The sequence below is a fragment of the Aquarana catesbeiana genome, linkage group LG02 (assembly GCF_042186555.1).
Source record: "Aquarana catesbeiana isolate 2022-GZ linkage group LG02, ASM4218655v1, whole genome shotgun sequence".
NCBI lineage: Eukaryota > Metazoa > Chordata > Amphibia > Anura > Ranidae > Aquarana > Aquarana catesbeiana.
The window spans coordinates 350,989,835-351,013,437 of NC_133325.1; the positions used below are offsets into that span (position 1 = coordinate 350,989,835).

General features: G+C 41.6%; 1 pseudogene; it reads left to right on the top strand.

Moving 5' to 3' along the window:
* The first annotated feature begins 2,274 nt into the window (after nucleotides 1–2,274).
* Nucleotides 2,275–2,479, top strand: LOC141130848 (U2 spliceosomal RNA; annotated as a pseudogene).
* Nucleotides 2,480–23,603: the final 21,124 nt, after the last annotated feature.

Sequence of the window (23,603 nt, forward strand, 5' to 3'; positions counted from 1 at the left end):
CCCCATTTGTTTAATTATTTATTTACTTATTTTTACTTTAAACATCTATGCTTGTCCCAAGCATGTTACAATCCACTTACTGTTGACTGACTCACTATTACTGCTGGAATTCTATTCCAAGTATCAACTACTTTTACAGTAAAAAATACTTTCTATGCTTAATTTTGAACTTTCCTCCTGCTTGTCTGGGGTCATGTCCATGTGTTCTTGATCTTGAGCTTCATATTGAAAATACTGCCCCCCTGAACAAGATTCATACCCTTAATGTATTTCAAGAATTCAATCATGTCTCCCCTGCCCCTTTTTCTTGTATATATTAGGTTCCTAAAGCTAATGGAGAGTGAGCTAAAATAAGCAACCCAAATTAAAGAGAATATGGAGTCATGAAGCTGGTGCAATGGCTGAGCAAACAATCATATGCTCCTTTGTGTTACCTTAAAATTCTGTTTTGCTATTCCTGCTGCTGCTGTTCTTTTCCCGACCCTGTTCTGATTCTGGATTCCATAATTCATACATCTGCCACCTGTCCTTACCATAGCCTGTTGTCTTCTTCCTGATGGTCTGCCTACAGAGATTTCCAAGCAAATGCAAATGCATGCATGCATATACTCACACTGTATTTCTTCTACTGACGAAAATTCCACACTTATATCTTCCAATCATGTGTGAACAAACATTCAGATTTTTTTTTTATTTTTCTTGCCCATGGCTGGGTAGTTTTTGCATAGTCTTCACCATATTTACTAAACTCTGGGAAAGATTTCCTGGCAACTTGCAAAGTGAAGAGCCGTTTTGCCTTTAGTAAATTAACACTACTATCACTGATGAAGCCTACTTCAACTGCTAAAGGGTTCACATTGTTCATGGCACAGACTAAAGGTTTAATGCCCAAAACATGTAAATAGTCTCCGCATTATTTAATTTGCTATGATGAAAAAGAACCTTAATTTGTAACACCCATTACATCAAACGTTTACATATGAAAGTGAGTTATGATTAACTATATTCAGACTGAGTGCTGGGATTCCAGAGGATAAGCTGTAATTTAATGTCCTTTCATGACTATTTGTAGCAATTTTAACATCTTATGAAATAAATATATGAAATATATTGTTGTAAAATATTGTATTACGAAGCTGAATTTATTTTTCACTGCCGTTCAACTAGAATCAGTGGGTGATTGATGTTGACAGCAAAAAAGAACACAATAGCAAACAACTAGGTTCCTAGCTTCATTTTCATGGAACAGGTTTGAGGATAAAAGATGATTAGCTTCTATGGGAAGCATCATTTTTCCTTTGCTCCAACTGCAATAAACCAGGCTACTGAAGTCATTTTAAATAAGATTAACAGCCAATTACAATTCAGAATTAATTCTTCTGATTATCCCAAATTGGTGAAAAGGAACTCTGTCTAACCAGTATGCACATGCAGTGCTTTATTAAAAGGATAACATTCTACATGAGCCATTTTGTAGTTCACTGTCCATAAAATGATCAGCCTTACATGTTTTTGTATTCTCTTTTTTGAAACCATGGAAACAGTATTTCATATATAGACAGAACCCCCAAAAATCCTTAGCCCTCTGCTCATGTAATTGGCTCACTATCTCTCCCAGAAGGCTGCACAAAACTTGGTTAAATTTTAGACAGCCATTTTCATTGATAGGACTTGACATGTTCCCTGACATATTTTTTTGTTACTAATATTTTCATTTATTACACGTATTTATGTAGTACCGAGAATTTACGCAGTGCTTTACATACTATACATTCACATCACATTTAGACCTACTTCCCCAAGATCACATTTAGGCCTACTGCATCAAATGTCATCTATGATGAGTTACCTCCATGCCAAAAATGATGTAAGTGGTGCAGTCTTTTATAACATCTGAATAGATAATGTGATTAGACAATCCTTTAGTCTTCTCAGTATTTACAGAAACACAAGTTTACATGGCTCTGCAATAACGTTTGCTAATTCAAAAAAGTACAAAGGCAAAATCTTAACACCAGTATGCTCTGTTTTTAATCTCTTCACGCTGAGCATGCGCAAATATGCAACCCCACTGGACTGGGCTTTTTTCCGTGTGGCCACATATTTGCGTACCTCCCTTTGTGCTGGGAGCACACTACACAGCGCACTCCAGCACAGATACTGGGGTCTCACCACGAGCCCCGGGCCCCGTAATAACGATCGGGACTCGGAACGCCCGATTTCGGGTCACCTGATCACTGTTATAGCTTCTGATTGGCTATCATAGTGATCAGTATCGCTTCTCAGCCTTTTGGCTAAGTACAAGTGTAGTATCTGTTCTTATCAGTTTTCAGGAGGGAGAATGTCAGTGCCCTATGGAGAGATGGGATGCTGGCTAGTATCCCTCTTTAATTGGTAAGGAATGGTGATGGCGATGGGAGGCCTTTTTCCTCCTGGGTTGAATCTGGCCCCCTAAACCTCCCAGGTGGGGATACTCATCTTGAGTTTTTCTGGCCCCGAAGTCACTGTACCATATACACATTTTTTTACACCTGCCTCTAGGGCCAGGCCTTTTGCCTAGGACCATAGGAATTTTTGTTTCCTGCCATGGTATTGCACTATGGCACTACTGCACTTCTCCACTTCCCTTTTCCCACTTTTATTTGTGTGTTTGTGTTTTTTGTGTGTTTGTCACTTGCACTGTGCACTTTATTCACCGTGATTAGTAGGGTTTTGGTCCTCGGGCCTTCCATGAAAGTCTTGGGAGGGGGTGGACATGGCCTTCTGGCCCAGTACTAGGAGCCCCCCCTAGTACTTGAGGTCTGGTCTGTTTTGGCAGCTCTTCCCATAGAATGTGGTCCACCTGGTTTTGGCTAAGTGGGCCAGTGAGTACCTCAGTTCCTGTCAGGAGTCTTGCGCCCCAGGAGATCAGGGTAAGGGTCCTTCTTCAGAGGAGGAGGTACATGTGTACACCCTGTGCACTTTTTTTGTTTTCGCTTTTGTGTGTGCACTTTTTTTTTTGGTGTTAGTTCAAGTGTGTTTCACACACCACAGGCTTTAGATAAAAGAGATCAGTCACTGTGAAGCCTGCCCCTGTGTTTTCTCTCTCTTAGAATGGAGGAGGGAGATACATCGTAATTCTCTCTCTCCCCTTGCAGAGAAAAAAAAGTGTGTGTAAAAAAACAAATAATAATAATAAAATACAAAAAATACCTAGATCAAGGTTTGAACTAGTTCAGTTCCAGGCTTAGTGTTTGGTTCAAGGCCGGGGTCAAAAGTCAAGGTCAGGGTCAAAGGTCAGGCTAAGTACATTTTTTTGGACAGGATCTTTTTTTTTTTAAATTAGTATCAGTGTCATTTAGTGTCATTGTCAGTGTGTAGGATAAAAAAAATGTGCACTATTGTTTTTTGGTTGTACTACAGGTACAAACTACAGGTACTACGGGCACAAAGGGTTTAAGAAATGCAATGAAGTCTTTAATTTTACTCATTCACGATGTGCTGATCGCTTTGAATCAACATTGTATATGTATGCAAGCATGTGAATTATGCACCCGACTTGAGTTTTAGGAGGGAGCATACAGTAGGTGTGTTGGCTATTCCTTGTCTATGAATAATGTTCTCTGAAATCCTTGCATTGTATATCTCTTTTCTAGGGAGAAGTTTTCTTTTCTCAAGCATAACTGGAGTTTCAAATTAAGTAAGCCTGGCTGTACTCCTATTTCGCCTTTGTCTGCAGTTAGTCTATTATGCATGTGAGGTAGAGACTAATGTGAAAGTACAATATACATAAAGCACTGCATAAATTGTCTGCTCTAAATAAACGCCTGTAATAATAAATAATTATAGAGCACAGTACAATGAGGTGTAATGGTGCTGTTTCTTTGGTTTAATTGGTTTGCTTAGCTGTTACAAAAAGCAGTTAATGATATTCCTTTGTTTAAATATTACAGTAGCATTAGCTGCAAATCCTAAAAGAAAGGCGACTAAGGAGCCAGCATTTTGGGCTCATATCTTGCCTAGGGCAGGGTGTTTTGATTATCTGCTCCCTTTGCTAAGCATCAGTGCACACCAAAATAAAGCAAACTGTTTACAAACCCTATGCAATTAACATTCGGCCCTGAATTAGGTTCATTTAAGTATCCAGAACTTCCACTGAATATGGCAGGTTTTGCCTCAAAGGTCTAGTACAAAGGAGAAAGATTGTTCTTCATTCCCTTAAGTCGTCCAAATGTTCCTAAAGTTGCTTGTGATTGCCAGGGCTATTCATCAACTCACTTGGCTTTCACAGTGTTTTGTACACCTCATCAATAAGCAGTGTAAGGTATAATTACTCATTACAATGGATACAAATGTTCCAATATTCATAGGAGATATTAAAAGAGCGAGAGTGCATTGACTCTGTATTTTAATTCATCTAGCAGAAATCCTCTCTTAGCATTCCTCAGAAGAACTTGTAATGTGCCTGAATGACAATAAAGAATGTGTAATCTGTATATTCACAGAACTTTTACAGCCTCCCTGGCAAATTCATCAGTTTTTTTTCCTGTTGGCTAAGCCACAGAGCCTTGTAATAATTAATATCCTCTATACACAATAAAAGATTTATAAAAAGTACACATATAATATAGAAGGAAAACATAATGTTTATACAGGTTTTATTTTACAAATGAAAGCAGGAACATTGAAAGCTGTCTTAGAGTATAATTAAAAGCTCATCCATCACTGTAATAAGAAAAAGATATCTGTTCAAACATTCTTAGCTGTTTTGAGCGCAACCCCAATATTACATATATAGCGGTGCAATGACTCCATAGATCAGATAAATGGTACCAATATCAGTTAATGTATGATATCAGGGACCTATAGGCAGTATCAGTATAGATAGCTGCAGACTGGTCCTCACTAGCTAAGCCTCCTGGATATTCTCCTTCTGCACCCTTGGTGCTAGTTGTCTCTTGGTTGCATCCTGGTTCTTATTCCTCTTCAGCAACATGTGCTGGGTTCTCCCAGTCCCACACTACAGATTGCCTTCCTGTGTAAATGCACCTTTACATGCATTATCTTTATTTGTGTTGTTCAATTGAAGAGGTTGAGTATGCCTGTATGATTAACTCTTGTTGCTGACCTTGCTTATTCTGAACTTGTCTGAACTTTGTCTACCCTGTCCTTGCTATAATTTCTGATTATATATTTAAAGTATGTTCTCTGTATGTCCTACTTTACATGTTCAACTCTGGTTATCCAGAGTTACATAGTTAGTCAGGTTCAGTGGTGGATGGTAGTTTTTATTTTTGGGGGGGCAGCAAACAGCCCCCCAGGCCATCGGGCCACCCGGGACTACCCCCCGTGGCACTAACACACTCCCCCACCACCAACCGATGTCCTTACCTTCAATGCCGGCGGTGAGAGCATGGCGGGTTCGAGGAAAGCTGCTCCAGTGTCCTCTCCTGGGGCAGCTTTCGCTGTGTCTCCTCTTTCCTCCTCCAGGCGCTAGGCATCCAATAGGATCGCCAGACGTTTTGGCCAATCGGGAAACAGGTTTCCTACGTGCTTCCCAATTGGCCGGGAGGAGGATCAGTGTTGCAACAGCGAATTTTCATTCGCTGTTGCAACACACCTGGGTGGGCTCCAGTTGCAATGCTCTGCGTCCCGAGTCCACCCTATTTTGAAGCCTATTAGAGCCTATGGCTCTAATCAGTGCTACAAAAAAAAACCCTGGCCGTAATTCATATGTCTGGTGACCTGAAAGGGGCCGGACACATGAATAGGGGGTGGTCGTGGCGGCAGTGGATAGATTATTGCTGTGCATGAATCTATCTATTATGCATATAGGGGGTGGCGAGGATAGGGGGGCAGCACCCATCCGCCCCTAATGGACGGGCCGCCCTGGTCAGGTTGAAAAAAGACACTAGTTCAACCAATAAATAAAAATAAATAAATAAATCATACAATCCCAGATACACAATCCTTCACTCACAGTTGATGCAGAGGAAGGCGAAAAAACCCCAGCAAAGCATGATCCAATTTGCTACAGCAGGGGGAAAAATTCCTTCCTGATCCCCCGAGAGGCAATCGGATTTTCCCTGGATCAACTTTACCTATAAGTGTCAGTACCCAGTTATATTATGCAATAAGGAAAGAATCTAGGCCTTTTTTAAAGCAATCTACTGAGCTGGCCAAAACCAGCTCTGGAGGGAGTCACCTCTGTAGGGGTGAGAGAATGTGGTACCTTATTTAAATATAAAATGTGGGACCTAAAGTCCACATGACCAATCAATCAATCTATAAATCAGGGGTCTCAAAGTACCGTCCCACGGGCCAGTTACAAATGGTCCACAGGCAGGGCTGATCTTAGGTGGGTGTGACATGTGGCAGTACGCAGCAGCTGGGAGCTTTCCTTTCCATCTCCTCTCCTCCGCATGCTGCTGCTGCCCAGTGCGCACAACACAGGAGAGCAGAGCAGAGGGAGGATCCAGCCATCGCCCCGCCCACTTAGTTCTATCGAGAAGTGCCCGGGGAATGCGCCGTACGTATTACAACAACAGCTGATTTTATGATCAGCTGTTGTGTCAGCGAGACGGCGCCTGCGCACAATAGCCAACTGAAGACATCTTCCAGTCAGATTGTGCCGAGGCACGTTCATGTAGGTGAGGGGCAGAATTTAACATGACGGGGGCGGATGTTTTTATTGATGGCCAGTGCTGATCTAACATGAAGGGGGTGGATGTTTTCAAGGATGCCCACTGCTGCAAAGATGGGGGCAGAATTTTAAACATTTAGCTAGCTAAATAGGCCCTCCAGGAAGAATAGCAGATAAAGAGCCATCACACAGAGGCTGAGCAAAGTCCTTAGTTGCGTGACTGGGGTTGAAATTTGTGAAGAGGGGGTATTTGGGGAGTGTGTGCGTGTGGGGGGTGTTATTTGTGGAGTGTAAGGGGGGTATTTGTGAAGTGGAGTGTTGGGGGGGTATTTGTGTGAAGTGGAGTGTGGGGGGGTATTTGTGTGAAGTGGAGTGTGGGGGGGTATTTGTGTGAAGTGGAGTGTGGGGGGGGGTATTTGTGGAGTGTAGGGAGTAATGCTGGATGTTAATACTGTGTCCGCTGACACCAATGCTGGGGGTTAATAGTTCGTCTGCTGACACCAATGCTGGGGGTTAATAGTGCATCTGCTGACACCAATGTTGGGGGTTAATAGTGCGTCCGCTGATACCAGTGCTGGGGGTTAATATTGCGTCCGCTGACACCAGTGTTGGGGGTTAATATTGCATCCGCTAACACCAATGCTGGGGAAAAGGACAGTTTGCATGCGGCCCCCATTGGATGTGAAAACTTGTCCTGTGGCCCTCAGGTAATTTGATTTTGAGACCCCTTGCTCTAAATGCTATGTTGTCTCCTACCAATTCTACTACCCAGATGAGCAAATGCACCCTGATGAGGAGTCAGGGATGTTGTTAGGACTATAAAAGACCTGGAGAACCCTTGGGCAGTACTGAAAAACAAAAAATTGCAAACTGTTCATGTGGTCATATCCAGTGTTGCCAACCTCCCGCAGCATTTTGTACTGACAAAACATGGCAAATTTACTGACAGAACACATTTTTTTACTGACAACATAAAACATAACAGAACTCATTTTAAAAACTAAGACAATCAATATTTAAACAGTATAAACACAATATGGAAACACTGACAATACCCATTACAAGTAATTTGCCAGGTTTACACTTAAAAAGTCAACACAGCATGACAAATTATCAGCCGCTGATCTTTACAGACAGCTGTAAAAAATCACAGATTTTAATAAACTGTCCGTGAATTTACTGGAGGTTGGCAACCCTGGTTATATTGCGCTATAAAATATATCAAGTATGCCTGGAGGCAGCGCAATCTTCCGTAAAGCAGAGTTCCAGCCGTTTCTGTGTTTATTAAAAGTCAGCAGCTACAAAAAGTATAGCTGCTGACTTTTAATAAACACACACTCACCTGTCCCATGGTCCAGCGATGAGGCCGCCCGAAGCCTCATTTCTCTCCCTCTCCTCTCTGTGGCACCAGCACCACTACTGTGGGAACCCGGCTGTGACAGCTTGCAGCTTCACAGCCGGGTGAGCACTGTCGCTCTGAGCGTCCTGAATGCCCAGGCAATCTTCTGGGACCTGTGACGTGTCCCAGAAGATTGAATTCTTGTTTATTCCTCCAGTTAGTACTCAAAATTCGTGTGCACATGTGTATCAACTCCAGCTGCTCCTTTGCATCTACACAGACTTCTGGGGAAGGTGGAGTCTCATGTCTCCCTGGTGGAGCCCTGAACAACTGCCTGCGCCTATTCTAAAAAAGGCTGCACACACCATCAAGATGGTTGTGAGCAAATAGTGTACCAGGAGTTGGAGGCTTCATCCCTCCCAAGTCTCTACAAAGCTTCCAGGATCCAGAACCCATACCTGGTTTACAAAATTCAGTTTCCTCCATATGACACGGGCACCCAAGAGCCCTTCAACCTGCCTGGGTGAGAACCCTGGGCAGCACAAACCCTTTTTAAACCATAACAGGCACCATACTGTTACAATAGTTAGATATACTGTATATAGATATACATTTATAGATATTTTGAAGGGTCAGACAGGACAAATACATAAAGTGCCTATAACTTTGCTTTGGAAAATTGTAGAGGCTGATATATGTGTGAGATTTCCCTTATCTGCAATTGTTTTGAAAGAAAAATAACAAGTGTGATGAAAAGCCATCAATTCTACCATGGCAGCCCAGACTGACTGCAGTGACACATGGGATGAGCTTCATGAGAGAAGTTTGGGTGATGCCATTACTTGTCTCTTTACGAAAATGCTAGATACTTATTTGAGTAAGGCCTGGTTCACACCTATGCATTTTTTAGTGCATTTTCAGTTTTGCAGAAACACACTACAGTCCATTTACTATGGTTTCCTATGGGTCATGTTCCTATGTGTGCATTTTATGGAAAGGGCCAGAGACTTTTTTCTGGTTTTCAGTTCCATAGAATTCAATGGATCAAAAATGTGTATTGAAAAATGCAAAATGCACCTGGAATATGCAAACTGCAACCTGCATAGGTGTGAACCAGGCCTAAGACTTCAGTATATTTCAGTCTGAGACCTGGAACAAGCACGCTGGGAATGAGGGTAGGAAAAGTGTCAGAATTAGTCAATTCTATAATTTTTCTAGGTCATTAAGTATATAGCATTGCTGCTAAAGCATCTGAATAACAGCAGAAGATAAAGCTGTTACAAAAGTGATGTAGTAATGGAACCCCCTATTAATTCCTCAGGACAGTTCTGGGAAACATACAGTATAATGTTTGCTCTTCAAGCAAATGCCCACGCTGTAAAACATTGATCCTTCTCAGTTGTGGACAGTCACCCACTTAACAAAAAATGTACTGCAGCATAAGTGAGCAGGAAGAATAGTGCAAGATTGCAACCTCACTTCTATACATGTGTGTGGCCCCTTTTTCATCTTTAATCTGTTGGATTCAGGTCTGTTGGTCATGTTTTCAGGCTGAAAAATACTATAATTTATTCAAATGACCCCTTATTTTGCGCTAAAAATAATAATAAATATATTCCCTAAATAAACTGTGCAAATGTAAATCATATAAATATATATACCTCAAAAAACAATGATGTTCTTCTAAAAAAATAATAAATGTCACTTCTGCTGCTTTAACAAAACCCCAAAATGTATCAAAAAGGATGAAATCACAAAGTGCAATGCCATAAACATAACTAAAAAGTGCAAAACCACAGTGATGGGGAGATTTACTAAAGCTGGAGCAGAATCTGGTGCAGCTGTGCATGGTAGCCAATCAGCTTCTAACCTCAGCTTGTTCAATTAAACTTTGGCAATACAACCTGGAAGCTGATTGGTTTCTATGCAGAAGTGAGCCTGATTTTGCACTCTTCTGCTTAAGTAAATAAACCGGAAGCAACCAGAAGTGATGTCAAGCAGGCTCATCACCAAGGGATCTCCACGCAGGGGGAGTTAAAGGGTGTATGCACAAATAGAAACTAGTTACTCTGTAAGTCTATCAATAGGGACGGGAGGGGAAAAGAATAGAGGGACAGGAAGAGTGGAGGGGAGAAAAGGGGGTAAAGGAAAAATACCAAATTACAACATAGTCACAAATGTAAGCAAAAAAAACACAGGCAATATAGTTGCATATGTAGCAATGCCCACAAAGTGGTAGTCCATCCAAGGGCTCCAAACTTTCAGAAACCTTTTAGGGCAACCCCAATATTCATAAGTGGCTTGATAGAGCAGTAGGCTGCTGTTTACAAGTTGCTTCCAAAAAGTGATGGTAGGGGATGCAACCTTTTTCCAGTGCATGGCTAAAGATTTTCTGGTGTAAAATTAAGTAAACTAATAAGGGTCAATACTACATTATTGGAACCAGGTCCATTACTAATCCTAGTGAGCAGGATTTAGGACGTATTGGTAGAGTGGTAGTACTGTCGATCTGTCATGTATCACCCAACTTCCCAACAGTAGTGAAGAATAGGAGGGGCATGTCCAGAAGAGATAAGAGAGATTTATATCTGCTTCCTCATATCTCCAACAGACATAAACTTTGGTTGTGTAAGAGTTTGAACTGTGTTAGCTTATCTTTTACTGAGACATTCACACTCCAAACCACCATCAATCTGGTGTTTCCACACCGAGCTGCTATGTTATATTATTCATTTAGATCTCCGTGAATTGGGAAGTGCTGGCAGAAATCAGGGCCATCGTGAAATATGCCAGTTTTGGTATTTCTGGTATAATGACAAGAAAAAAGACTGTCCAATTTCTGGTATCAGTGGGTAAACTGCCCTATTGTTTATGTCAGAAAGAAGATTGTCCTATTACTGGTGTTACAGAGAAGACTGCCCCATTGTTGGTGTCAATGAGAAGACTGCTTCATACTTCATATCAGTTGGATAAGGAAGGCCCCAAGCATGGGTATTTAATGGTCACTTGGCTGTGACAGCTGGTGTTCCAAACTGCTCCCTGGCAAATGATAGCAGCACTGTAACTATGTCTCCAATGCAGTTTCTCCTTTCATAGGGGGCCTAAAGCAATCACGTCATTTTCCTTGCTCTTAAGCCGGCCCTGTTCATATACTGTAACAACTAAGTGAAAATCACTAACTATATCACTGGAAGCAGTAAAAACAAAAATAATTCAGGATCACTAAGAAATAAATTCCATATCATATTACAACATAGAGTTGTTTAAAAAAAAGGTATGGCAGCCATGAACTGATTATTTCTATACCCATGACCTATTACACTCTTTGGAAATAGTTCATTCGTTTTATGTGATCAGTAACGTTGTTGGGAAAGTATTCAGCGGGATGACAATGCTGTGTAGGGGGAAACTATTAAAAAAGAAGTATGTTTTTTTTTTCCAGAATCATACTTACCTAGGTGGATGCAGCATTGGTCCGATGCTGCATCTGTCCCCCAGAACCTCTGTACTGAGAACCAATCGATCGAACATCGCCGATGGCTCGGTTCACTTAGCTCCACGAGTGGAGAGCTGCTGACTGTCAATCAGTTCTACACTCTGCCCCCCCCCCCCCGCATGCTCACTGCAGCGCTGAGCTGTGGAGGGGTGGGGAGCAGCCGTCCCAGGCTCTCAGCGGAGAGATGAGAGTCTGAGATGGGTATCAGTCCAGGCACCTGGCAGATCCAGACTTTATTGTCGTGATGACGTGGTGCCTAGACTGATTTCTGGGACGTCAGCAGAGAACAGACATCAGCTGGCTCTCTGCTGAAAACAGGTCACAGAAGTGCAAAACGAATTGCACTCTTGTGATCCATAGAAGAAGCCCAGCCAAACGAGCTTTGGCTGGTCTTCTCCTTTAATCTTTTTTCTTTTTGATTTTAACAAGGTGTTACTACCGTAGTTATTTACACCTGTGGTTATTTAGTTGCAATCTTATTTAAATTGTTGGGAAAGTACTTTCCCTATAGTTATTATTTTCATGATAAAAACTTTTGTAACAAAAAGCAGCCATCTCTGCGATCACATCAATAGATTTTTGTGTTTCTTATTATAATAAATAAAGTAAAAATTCTTGTGGATGTGGAAAATAAGGTATGTTTAAAGGGATTTTCCTTACCTTCAATTTACTGATATATCATTCCTTAGTTATTCTCCCTCTCACCTCTATCTTTGTTGATATGTTATATCTATAGGATTATTTTCTATATAGCCATTGATTTACTTTGTATATGTATAAATGCAAAGTTAAAGAATTTTATACTATGTTTCTTATTAAACTTCTTTTTAACCTAGTAAATATATTAGCCTTGGTGACCCTTTTTAAATTATTTGGATGTCTGCTGAGAATGTCACCGGAGTCTAAGTAATTTAATATAAATCTGATAGCCATATAATTTAAAATATTTATACTTGAAAAATTGTATCTTGTGATATATGTTCTTATGTGGGAAAATATATTAATATGGATCACCAGGCAGGGGGAAATTATTCCTAGCCAGGCTGCTAGATCATTCAGGAATATATCCTGCATGAAGGTCTCATTAACTGTCTATTAATAACTAACAGCTGTGCAACCATATAGTTATAATGTATATATTTAAAATGGCTTGCAGATTGTGTGGCAAATATTTTGTGTATGTGCAAAAGTAACATTAAAGTGATACTCCAGTCAAAATAGGAAACTCAATGCAACAACAATGTTTTATTCTTAAGACAGAGGCCCCTACTTTCTGATTCTGAAGCTCCTAATCTAAGATGTGTAAAATAGCAGTGCATTAATTTTCTGTGCAGTTGTTTTCAGATTATGGATTTCTGCACTGAATACATGTGTAAATCTTTTTTTTTTTTTTTTTTTTTAAATTAACAGAACTTATAAAATATACCTCATCAGGCCATGATACTTAACCCTTACTGGAAACCTAACATTAAGGGGCCACTCACGCTTCATGTACACTGTTCATGTGTTTACATAAGTTGTGTCATGCTTTACCTTGCACTGAGTTTAGGCAGCCCAGTGCCATTGATTCAGCTCAGCATTGGCTGCCTAAGCACCTACTGTACCCAACACCAATATGCCATACAAAATTATAATCAGGTGAAGTAAAAACAGTCTAGCAGAAGCCAACTTTTTAGTAAACTGATAAAAGGGCCATTTGGACTTCTTGTCTGCTCACTTCTATAGTGGAGCATTATTTGTCAAAATCAGTGTATTTATATCATGACGACAATACATACTACTAAGGCTATCATATTATACAGTAGGCTAATTACCTATAGGCCCACTCACTCAACTCAGACATAGACTAGCTCATCACTTGATGTAAAAACAAACATTGAAGCCCTCAGACCTACTGTAAATGTGAGTTTCTGCTCTTACTGATATCAGTAATATCACTTACTCTCTCCCTTACTCTTCTTTCAGTTCAGGTTTTCAATTCCAGAGCCACCGCCTCTAGCCATTGTAGCCCTCTTTTGGGGGTTATGAGAAATGACCCTCCCCAAAGAGGATATTGCACTAAACTTGTAGGTAATTAAGAGAACCATAACCTTTGCTAAGTGGGAGAGTGGGTTTGATAATTAAGTTGGCAGTGACTCCAGAGAGGACAGGGCCTCTGTGAACAGAGAGGATTCCCTTCCTGGGAAAATAACCAGTAATCTAATCAAAGGCATTGGGAGCACAGGAACTAATGTATACTACATATAAGATTGTACCCCTACCAATTCACCCAAAAAGTCTCCAAAAAAACAAACCACAAGAGACAGTTTTTTTTTCATCAATAGGGATGGGCCAAACAGACCCCTGTTTGGTTCGCACCAGAACATTAGACACCGCGAAAGTTTGGACCTGAATAACAAACCCCATTGAAGTCATTGGGACCCGAACATCAAAAATCAAAAGTGAAGGCTTATATGCAAGTAATTGGGCATACAATGGTTATAGGGGTCTGGGTCCTGCCCTGGGGGACATGTATCAATAAAAAAAAAGTTCGTGAAAAACTGCATTTTTAAATGAGCAGTGATTTTTGATATTTAAAGTGAAAGCATAAAAATGAAAAATTCCTTCCACTATAGTGCCTGCAGGGTCCCCTTAGTCTACCTGTAAAGTGGCAGATTTGTACTATGTCTAGAATCTGCTGCAACAGTAACTGCATTTATAAAGTAAAAAAAAAATGAAATTTTGACTGCAAGCTGCCTTTATTTTGCTCAGCAACAGCTGGGGAGCCAGTGTGTATGATGAGACCACAATGTAGTGCACTGGGAACAAGATTAGAAATTTTTTGGATACATTTTGCTGTCACTTTGACTTTGGATAGAAGTAACGGGTGCATAAAAATTGGTCTTTGGGTGTCGGTGGCGCCTTCCCACCATAACCCTATAGAGGTACTCTTGATAAAAGCAAGAATTGGCCTTGCTGTAAAAATTGCAATTGCCGAAGTTGCCATTGCTTACAGATTGACGCATGTCTTCCTCTTCTTCAAAGCCTATGAAAGTACCAGAATCCTCCTCCTCATCCTCCTCCCCTCTCTCCTCCTGTGTGTTCTGTGACATAGGAATGATGGTGTCTGGATAAAGTGGGCCTTGAGAGGAAAGGAAGTCCTCCTCTTCCTCCTACTGCTCTGCCTCCAGTGCCCTGTCCATAATGCCATGCATAGTCTGCTCCAGCAGGAATACAACAGGGATTGTGTCACTGATGCATGCACTGTTATGGCTCACCATCCTTGTGGCCTCCTCAAATGGTGACAATACAGTGCATGCATCCTTAATGATCAGCCATTGGCGTGGGGAAAAAAAGCTGAGGTGGTCTGAGCCTGTTGTCGTGCCGTATTCGCACAGGTACTCGTTGATGGCCCTCTGCTGCATGTATAGTCACTGCAGCTTTGACAAAGTCGAGTTCCACCTGGTGGGCATGTCACAAATCAGGCAGTTTAGGGGCAGGTGGATTTCCCACTGAATTTCAGCCAACCGAGCATTGGCTGTGTATGACCACCTGAAATGGCTACAGACTCTTCTGGCACGTATTTAGGAAACGCTGCACCATCAAATTGAGGACGTGTGCCAGGCATGGCACTTGTGTCAACTTTTCCGGTCTAAAGGCGGGCAGGAGGTTTGAACCATTATCCCACACCACCATTCCTGGCTCCAGCCGGCGTGGTGTGAACCACCGCTGGGCCTGTCCCTGCAGAGCTTCAAGAATCTCTGCTCCAGTGTGGTTCCTGTCCCCCTAAACAAACCAGCTGAAGCACTACATGGCACCTTTTAGCCTGACCCTGGGAATAGCCGTTTGAACGCTTAGGGGGTACCTGATGTTCATAGGACAATTCTGCAGAGGAGGGCATGGAGGTGGTGGAGGAGGAGGAGGAAGAGGAGGGGGTAGAGCTCACAAGTATGGCATCATCACCACGAGCTGTATGGAGACATGGGGGCACAACAAGCTGCAGAACCGAGCCCTGTCCTGCTTCCTTTTCGAGTTGCAAGCAGCTTTACCCAGTGTGCTGTGAACTAAATATATCATCCCTGCCCATGCTTGCTGGACCACATGTCAGCAGTAAGGTGGATTTTATGGCTGACTGCCTTGCCCAACAATGCCAGAACATTCCCTTCCACGTGATGGTAGAGAGATGGAACGGCCTTACATGAAAAGTAGTAGCAACTGGGAGCCTGCCATTGTGATACAGCACATTGTGCAAATTCACGGAAGAGGGCAGAATCCACCACGCTGAAAGGCAGAAGTTGGAGAGCCAGCAGCTTTGACAAGCTTACATTTAGACGCTGGGCATGTGGGTGGCAAGGACTGTATTTTTTTTCTGCTGCAGCAGATGGGGCAGAGAAATTTGCCTGGGACACCCTGTGCTATAGTAAACAGGAATGAATTCTGGACAGCCACGGACACAAAACTATTTGGCATTAAACTGGCAGTAACGCACACAGAAGTAAATAGCGTTAAACTGGCAGTAACGCAATCAAATAGATGTGTTCAACCGTCACTACACTGACGCTATCTGAACTGTCCCGACTCTAGCTATACACTAATGTCAAGATTACTGACACTGTCTCACTACACTACACTGAAACTGTCTGAGCTGTCCCTACACTACACTAATGTATGTATGAATGACACGGTCTCACTACACTACAGTGAAACTATCGGAGCTGTCCCTACTCTAGCTGCACACTATGCGATGCTGAATGATGGTCCTCCTCACAACACTCATTCTATCCCTAGACTGACACTAAACTAATATTCTACACTGACAATTGAAGCAAAATAGCACAGTATAGCACACTAACTAACTAATAGCACTGAACAGAGCCCTGTTCTATCTCTCCCCATTCCAAAATCACACTGAAATTGGCTGCCATTGAAAGAATACTTTTATACTGTGGGGCAGGAATGGTCCATGATTGGATAAAGTCATGATGACAGTGTCCAATCATGACTCTGACAGTGCTCTGTGCCCTGATTGGCTGAAGCTTTTACTTCAGCCAATCAGGGCTTGCAAAGCACTGTTAAGCGCAGCAATGCATTGTGGTTGGTTTGGGGGGCCGAACAAATGGTCAAATGACCCGTTTGTTCAGCTGTTCACCGAATGTCCAAACAACGAAAGTTCGGCCCGAACTTATGCTCAGGACGAACCGTTCACCCATCCCTAATCATCAATCATGGTGCCCGACAGACCCGAAATATAGCAGAAAATTCAAAAGCTCCACCTCTATGGGAGGGCTCCCGCCAACTGCTGTCTCTTTGCTTTGACGGGTGTTATATTTGCAAGGGCAGTGCCACCTAGTGACATAACCGGGTGACCCCGCCCCTTCTGACATCACGTGACGTTGGGTGATGTACCCGGGTGGCCCCGCCCTTGCATATAAAAGAACTGTCAAAGCGTACAGAGTGCATACAGCGGGAGCCTTCCCATCCAGGGGGAGCATTTTGATTTTTTTTTAATTTTCGGGTCCGTCCTGCGCTGTGGTTGATGATGGATGTACATCGCGGGACACTTTTTATTATTTTTAGTTTTTGAATAAAGGATTTGTCAAAAACTGTCTCTTGTGGTTTGTATTTTTGAAGACTTTTTGGGTGAATGGGAAGGGGTACGATGTACCCGATACCCATTCACATAGGGGAGGGGGGCCGGGATCTGGGGGCCCCCTTATTAAAGGGGGCTTCCAGATTCCGATAAGCCCCCCCTGCAGCCCCCGACAACCATTGGCCACGGTTGTCGGGAAGAGGTCCTTGTCCCCTCAACATGGTGAAAATAGGCAAATGCCAATTAGCCAATGCAGTTTAGTTTGGCTGATTCTATTAAATTAACTCTTCAAATGCATGCAATGGTATGTAAGTATTCAATAATATTATGGTGTGGAATTCCAAACATCACACACTAGTTAATGGCAGTTTACATTCTTTTGTTTGTTTATTTTAATTTGCTTGTGCACTGAAAAATTAAACACAGCTGGTGGATGGTAGGGATTTGAACTCATACCTTGAGTGCTGGGGAGACATCTGAGCAGACCACCAATCCATTGTGCTAAGTATGCTGAGACCTGCAGAATAGTGTAGTATGATTAAAGAATGAACATAAATAATTACCGCTTTATAGTCACCTAAATAAAATTTTTTTTAAAAACATGAAAAACACAACATACAACAAATAGGTAACCTAAATGTTCAATACATGTAACTTTACAGAATAGCAGACAATAATCATTCATGACTGCATGTGTTAGCAAAAGAAGGAAAAAAACTAGGAATATTAATTGCAATATACAGTTGTAATAAAAAGTATGTGAACCCTTTTGGAATGATATGGATTTCTGCACAAATTGGTCATAAAATGTGATCTGATCTTCATCTAAGTCACAACAATAGACAATCACAGTCTGCTTAAACTAATAACACACAAAGAATTAAATGTTACCATGTCTTTATTGAACACACCATGTAAACATTCACAGTGCGGGTGGAAAAAGTATGTGAACCCTTGGATTTAATAACTGGTTAAACCTTCTTTGGCAGCAATAACTTCAACCAAACGTTTCCTGTAGTGCACAATGGTCAGGAGTAATTCTTGACCATTCCTCTTTACAGAACTGTTTCAGTTCAGCAATATTCTTGGGATGTCTGGTGTGAATCGCTTTCTTGAGGTCATGCCACAGCATCTCAATCGGGTTGAGGTCAGGACTGTGACTGGGCCACTCCAGAAGGCGTATTTTCTTCTGTTGAAACCATTCTGTTGTTGATTTACAATCCATCCAGGCCCTGATGCAGCAAAGCAGCCCCAAACCATGATTCCCCCACCACCATACTTCACAGTTGGTGTGCTGTGCCTCTTTTTCTCCACACATATAGTTGTGTGTTTCTTCCAAACAACTCAAATTTGGTTTCATCTGTCCACAGAATATTTTGCCAGTACTGCTGTGGAAGATCCAGGTGCTCTTGTGCAAACTGTAAACGTGCAGCAATGTTTTTTTTGGACAGCAGTGGCTTCCTCTGTGGTATCTTCCCATGAAATCCATTCTTGTTTAGTGTTTTATGTATCGTAGATTCGCTAACAGGGATGTTAGCATATGCCAGAGACTTTTGTAAGTCTTTAGCTGACACTCTAGGATTCTTCTTCACCTCATTGAGCAGTCTGCGCTGTGCTCTTGCAGTCATCTTTACAGGATGCCCACTCCTAGGGAGAGTATCAGCAGTGCTGAACTTTCTCCATTTATAGACAAATTGTCTTACCGTGGACTGATGAACAGCAAGGCTTTTGGAGATACTTTTATAACCCTTTCCAGTCAACAATTCTTAATCGTAGGTCTTCTGAGAGCTCTTTTGTGCGAGGCATCATTCACATCAGGCAATGCTTCTTGTGAAAAGCAAACCCAGAACTGGTGTGTGTTTTTTATAGGGCAGGGCAGCTGTAACGAACACCTACAATCTCATCTCATTGATTGGACTCCAGTTGGCTGACACCTCACTCCAATTAGCTCTTGGAGATCTCATTAGTCTAGGGGGTCACATACTTTTTCCACCTGCACTGTGAATGTTTACATGGTATGTTCAATAAAAACATGGTAACATTTAATTCTTTGTGTATTATTAGTTTAAGCAGACTGTGATTGTCTATTGTTGTGACTTAGATGAAGATCAGATCACATTTTATGACCAATTTGTGCAGAAATCCATATCATTCCAAAAGGGTTCACACACTTTTTATTGTAACTGTACATCAATAGATTCACACGAGGTAGAGCACATCTCACATAAAAATGTTTCTTTCACACACATGGATCATGGTTGCAGTGCTATATAATAACTTAGTAGGCACTTGCATATCCGTGGAATCGCTAATTAGCGCTGATTTCGAATTTACTAACGTATCTTTGACGCTGTTAACATGCTTTTTCATTCCCCTGTTCACCTGTTGAAATCTTAATTGTCTAAAAATGGGCGCTATTACATGTATCAATGCCCAGTATTTCCTGGCACTATAGTAAATGACCCATAGTGTCTGTATTTTTTGACAATTCAGGAACTAGATACCTTTTTTCACATCGCCGATGTGCAGTCACGTGACCGCCCACTGCTTTCCTTCCCTGATCTAAGGACTACAGTGGGAGGGGTTGAGATTTTTCTCTGGCTACATACTGGGCGGTCATGTGACCACACATCGGCGATGTGAAAAAAAGGTATTTAGCTGCCAAATTTTAAAAAAACACACACTGTGTAGTATATCTTTTTATAAAAGGGGGACTGGCAGGAATTGGGATCACTAGCATTACTGCCACACAGAATAGCGGCAGGAGGGGAGGGGTCTTTTTTTATCAGCTCACACACTAGGAAGTAACAGAGGGAGAGCGAGAGGGAGGGGGAGAGGGAGAGCAGCAGAATGATGGAGGCACGTGAACCGACCACGGTATCATGGATCAGCAGCCATAATCAGCACACTAAGGGGAACACAGGAACAGGCAGGATCAACCGGGTATATTATAACATAGATAAATTAATATGGGCTGAAAGTGCACACTCTCAGCTTTAATTTGAGGGTATGCTCATCCAAATTAGAGGAAGGGTTTAGGAATTACAGCTCTTAAGAATAGAAATCCCCCCTTTTTCAGGGGACCAAAAGCAATTGGACAATTGAATCAAAAGCTGTTTCATGGCCAGGTGTGGGCTACTACTTCGTTATTTCTTCATCAATTAAGCAGGTGAAAGTTCTGAAGTTGATTCTAAGTGTGGTATTTGCATTTGGAATCTATTGCTGTGAACCTACATCATTCTTTCAAAGGAGCTGTCCATGCAAGTCAAACAGGCAATTGTAAGGCTTCAAAAACGAAACAAATCCATCAGAGAGATAGCTGCAACATTAGGAGTGGTCAAATCAACAGTTTGGTACATTCTGAGGAAAGAAGAATTCACTGGTTAGCTCAGCAACATAAAAAGGCCTGGACATCCACGGAAGATAACAGTGGTGGATGGTCGCAGGATCCTCTATATCAGTTGTTCTTAACTCCTGTCCTCAGGACCCACTAACAAGCCAGATTTTAAGTATTACCTTGGGGAGATGCAGACTAAAATACTGCAACCACTGAGCAGCAAATGATATCACTTGTGATGTATTTCAGTTATCTTGCAAACCTGGCCTGTTAGTGGGTCCTGAGGAAAAAGAAAAACCCATTCAAAACATCCAGACAAGTGAAGGACACTCTCCAGGAGGTGTGGGTATCATTGTTAAAGTCTACAATCAAGAGAGGACTTCACAAGAGCAAATACAGAGGGTTCGCCACAAGGTGCAAACCATTCATAAGCTTGAAGAATAGAAAAGCCAGATTAGACTTTGCCAAAGAACATCTAAAAAAGCCAGACCAGTTCTAGAAAAGCATTTTTTGGACGGATGAAAGTAAGATTAATCTGTACCAGATTGACGAAAACAAAAACGTGTGAAGAAGGCTTGGAACAGCTCATGAGCCAAAGCACACAACATCATCTGTGGTCACATGGCGGAGCTTGCAGTGTTATGGCATGGGCATGTATGGCTTCCAGTGGCACTGGATCATTGGTGTTTATTGATGATGTGACAGAAGACAGAAGTAGCCGGATTAATTCAGCAGTGTTTAGAGATATACTGTCCGCCCAGATTCAGCCAAGTGCAGCAAAGTTGAATGGATGGTGCTTCACAGTACAGATGGACAATGATCCAAAACACACTGCAAAAGCAACCCAGGAGCTTTTGAAGGAAAAGAAGTATATTCTGCAATGGCCGAGTCAATCACTTGATCTCCACCCAACTGAGCATGCATTTCACTTGCTGAAGGCAAAACTAAAGGCAGAAAGACCAACAAACAAAGAACAACTGAAGACAGCTGCAGTTAGAGCCTGGCAAAGCATCAGATAGAAGGAAACCCAGTCTTTGGTAATATCCATGGGTTCCAGACTTCAGGCAGTAATTGCCAGTAAAGGATTTTCAACAAAATATTAACAATTAACATTTTATTTATGATTATATTCATTTGTCCAATTACATTTGAGCCTCTGAAAATGGGGGGACTGTGTATAAAAATGGTTGCAGTTCCCAAAATTTGTACTTGATATTTATGTTCAACCCCTTTAATTAAAGCTGAAAGTCTGCACTTCAAATTAATTTGGATTGTTTCATTTTAATTTTATTCTGGTGGCATACAGAGCCAAAAGTATGACAATTGTGCCTGTGTCCAAATATATATGGACCTAACTGTACCTGGGTGTATATATAGTTATTAATAAAGATACTTCCAGGTGAATGTTGCAGCAGTTGCAGGAGCCCCTGAGGATGATCGTGATACAGTGTCTGTCTTTGTGTTGAAGACATGAAGAAAAAATCAGCAGCGATGGGGAGTTCCTCCAACTGTTGTCCAACCAGCCTGGAACACAGAAACTGTGGTCTTGCACTGGAACTCTGTGCTTTAGTCCCTCCCTAGTCATTTCTAATCTGTCATGCAACCCAACCTCTAACTACCAGAAATGGTTGTTGAATGCCTAATCTGGCTCTAGCCTATGCTGTTATCGAGCCCTGTGCTGAAACTAGCTATAGAATCCCAGATCAGAAGAGACAGGGTTAAATAAAATAACAGGAGCTGCATATAAACTCTATTGTAGTAAACAGATTCACCTACTACTCTACTGGAAGGTTACCAGTACAAGCATACAGTAGCACAGACCTAGCTATCTGGCACTATGCTTGTGAAATAAAAACAATATGATAGAGATACTCTGTCTGTCACAAGGATTCAGAAACACACTCAAGAAGCTATGGGCAGCTGTAGTTAAATTATTAGAACATAGGAATACTTGCATAATAGACTCGTCTGGTCTGGATGTAGCAGAATGGACAGGACACGTGGCTGAGACTTTCTCTCGCTTTCCACTCCCTCCTTCTGGGGTTTTTAAAGCCAGTCTCTAGGAGAGAGGAAGTGCTATTATATAATTATACATAGCACTGTGATATTAGTAGCTAACAGTAGAGGGCAGCAGATCGCTACACAATTGTTTTCTTCTATGTCACACGCTTCTTGCATCCTCTCTCTTCTTTTGGGTTTGAAACACTTTTTGTTTTTCTGTTCTGTCTGACACTTGTCATCTAGACAGGACATGAAGAGACATCACCCCAATAAAGAGGCAATTAACAATAAAAAACCTGACAAGCTTTCTAAACCTTCCTCATTCTACTAGAAAACGTTTTTTTTTTTTTTTCATTGTGTGTGTCCCTAATGGAAAGATTTCACTTCTTGCTCTGTTTTATTTCAGAGAGTTAGTGAGGGAAAGCTTCCCAATAGGCACACAGACAACAACACAATCCCGGGAGATGTTTCAATACAAACATTCCCTAGTCTATTCAAATGAACCCCCCCCCCTCCCCTCCCCAGAAAAAAAACAATAGGAGCACGCTCTGAGAAATACATAAAATATAACTGATTGCAAATAGAGTTTTGGTAATACAGATTCACAGCTATTAACTCAAACCACATGTGTTATTAATAACAAGGAAATTGTCAAAGCAGAACTCCATCTAAAAATAAAAAGTCAGCACACCACCCCCCACAGGTCCCCTTTTCTTTTGAATAAAAATGCCTTATACATACCTTTTTCCTGCAGTAGCTGGTCCATTGATATCACAGGCTCTTTCTTCCTCAGCAGTGGTGGGAATGGGCATTTTCCCTGGATATAATGGCACTCATATAATGATGCGTGAGCACCACTCAGTCATGGAGCACTATGAGTCCAAGCTGCATGAAGACATGCCCTCCACAAGGTGTGTCGGCAATAGGACGAGCTTGCAGAAAATGGGCAGAATGACATGAGTGTCAATCTGCTCAAAGTTTATTGTTGGCACTGGATGGAAGAGGAAGCTGTAAAAAAGGGTAAGTACAACGGGCACATTTTTCTTTATTGCAGACTAGGACTAGGGAAACTTGCTATTCCCCAAGTGCAAACCCTGCAAACAACATCCTAATAATGTAGAGCAATATATCTACAATAAATGCTGTTATTGGATGTTTTGTAAAAAATACAACTCAGTAACCATGTATAACTGCCTCTAGAATCAGTACTGAACTCAAAACGGTTTACTGAGAGCATTT